Source organism: Corvus brachyrhynchos, unplaced genomic scaffold (genome assembly GCF_000691975.1).
Source record: "Corvus brachyrhynchos isolate BGI_N302 unplaced genomic scaffold, ASM69197v1 scaffold30, whole genome shotgun sequence".
In the NCBI taxonomy this organism is placed as follows: Eukaryota; Metazoa; Chordata; class Aves; order Passeriformes; family Corvidae; genus Corvus; species Corvus brachyrhynchos.
Genome location: NW_008235742.1, coordinates 1024330 through 1026866, shown reverse-complemented (window position 1 = coordinate 1026866; position 2537 = coordinate 1024330).

Sequence of the window (2537 nt, the reverse complement as noted above, 5' to 3'; positions counted from 1 at the left end):
CGTCCCTCCCCGCGGGGCCGGGGCTACCCTTCGCCTACCGCCGGGCATGTGGGATCTGGGGGCTGAGAGGGCAGAGGGGGATGCGGGTGACCTGACATCACCCAGACAGCCCCCCGCGGGTTAGGGGTGCTGGGCACATTGTGGACGGGGGGTCCCAGCTGAGCCCCTGACAGCGGATATCCGCACCGGGAAACGGCGGGGGGAGCGAAACTTGGCTGTTCGTCTGATGTTTAGAGAGGAGAGAGCGCTCTAATTGCGTTCGCTGAGTGATTAGCTTAATTAATCAGGTTTACAGCACAGATGAAAGGATAATGCTGAAACGTTGCTGGGAGTTGCCCGGAGAAGGCAAACGTGGGCTGTCATACGGGCAACGAGGGGAGACGTGTGCTGGGAGAGGAGCGTGAACGCTCAGGAGGGCACGCCTGCTGCTGGGGACGGGACAGGGTGACCTGCGCCACCGTCGTGCCTGCACGGGTGTGAAGGCGTCAGCCTGCACCCTCTCCAGCCAGGCTGTAAGTCCTCGCACCCCCGGCTTCCCCGTAATGCTGTTGGAGTGCCTGGGTGAGTCCCATGTCTGGTTTGATGTTCCCTTTCAGCTTCCCCATACCAGAAGGGTGGTGGGGGCTGGGGACGCCCCGTGTCACAGCCCCCTCGGTTGCTTCACCTCCTGCTCCAGCCCACGTCGTGCTGGTTTTGGCACTGGTGCCACCCCCGACGCTCGCGGGTCTGGTGTCCGTCTGCCATCGGCTGGTGGGGAGCCGGGGGCGCAGCGTCTCGCTGCCAGCTGCCGCGGGGATGGGGCTGGAGCGGGGCCGGGGGCGTTTGCTCCGGGCTGTCGCCGCATCCAGGGCAGGGGCAGTGTCCGCGGGGGCTGCTCCAGGCTCCGCTCTCAGAGTGTCCGGCCCAGCCGGAAACGGCGATGGGAAAATTATAGGGGTCCATTTCTGTGTCCTTGTCGGTGTCGGAGCTGGCTGGAAGGGTGCAGGGCACCCACTGGAACTGTGTTTGCACATCTGAAGCCTGTGATCGCTCATTGTTTTGGAGGATTTCCTTGAAGTGTCATGAAAAACACATTTTACTGCTAATTTGGCTTAAACAAGTTGGCCATCAGGACGGGGAGGCACAGAGCTCCTGGCCGCGGTGGCTGCTCCCTCCTAGCACCGTGGCTGCTGTGCGGGAGCAGGGACAGCCGTGGGTCCCCAGAGCTCAGGGCGCTTGGGGAAGGTTGGGCGGCCGCGGGGCCCTCCCTCAGACAATGGCGTTACATTCTATTGTCTGGGCGATGTGCCGTGTCCTTGCCGGCTCCAGGAAGCGCGTTCATCCCCGGGGGTGGGGGGGGGAACGAGCCGGGCTGCTGGGAGGGGTCTCCTGGGGCTGGGTGTGCGAGTAGTTTGTGCAGCGTGCCTGGAGCCTCCGCGGCAGCGCGGGTGAGTCGTGGCCGGGCTGCAGCCGGGGACCTTGGGGAATGTCCCCTGTGGTCCCGGTGCCGCATTTCAGTGTCTCATTCGCTGCTGCCCTAATCCCATTAACTCACCCCTTTGTTTCCCCCACCTGAAACCCTTACTCAGCCCTCGCAGCCGGGCAGGCACTGCGGTACAGCTGCACGGCTCCTGCAGCTCAGCTCGTTCCCGGGAGGACGGTTTCCCTTCAAGACTGTGGTTTGGTGTGGGAGCGCTTGATGGGATTTGGCTTTTTATCACACTTCCAGATCTCCGGGATTTAAGACGGCGCTTTTGCCGGGCGCGCTGCCGCTCGCAGATGGCAGAGCCTGGGAGCGAAGCTGCCCTTGGCCCCGCTCTGCAGGCTGGGGGAGCAGAGCCTCTGCGTAGAGAACTTGCAGAACTTTAATTGCAGCATCTGTACCGACGCTTGTGCTGGTTTTGAAGGTTTAAATTAGACTGGTTTCTAATTAACAGAAGTTAAAAAGAAATGTAGTATCTATTACAGTAGTAAAAGCCTACCTCGGAATTCAGATGATGCTTCCCCATCTAGACAGGGTGTGTGGGCACCCAGCATCACTCAGAGCTGGGGGTAGGTGGTCACTCTCAGTCCTGTGGGGTGTCCCAAGTGGGTCTGTGTGAATGGAAACAGCTGGGGATGGCAGCTCGGGAGGACACCAGGGCTGCGCTGGTGCCTTGAATCGCATTCTCTTCTCTGGGAGGGCTGGTTTTACCCCTCTTTGCTCATGGACACTATTTGATGAAGTGGTGGGCAAGGCGGTGGGAAGGTGCAGCCTCTCCAAAAAAGCTTAAAACTTGACCTGAACACCAGGTCTGTGCTTAAACAGGGCTGGCTTTGCAGCCATACCCGGCTCGTCGATCGTTTCGGGGGGGGGAGGTGAAGATGTTTCTATTTAAGCAGAGATTTGAAATACCCTTCTAAATACCCCAGCCTCGATGGGTTCTGCTGCGGCTGCTGGCGGGCCTGGAGGCATCCTGGCACGCCTTGGACTCTCGGCTCCGGAATCGCTTTGGAAACAGGGCAGGAGCCCTGTGCCGCGGCTGCCGGGGCTTGTGTGGCAGGCCCCGCCCTCTCTG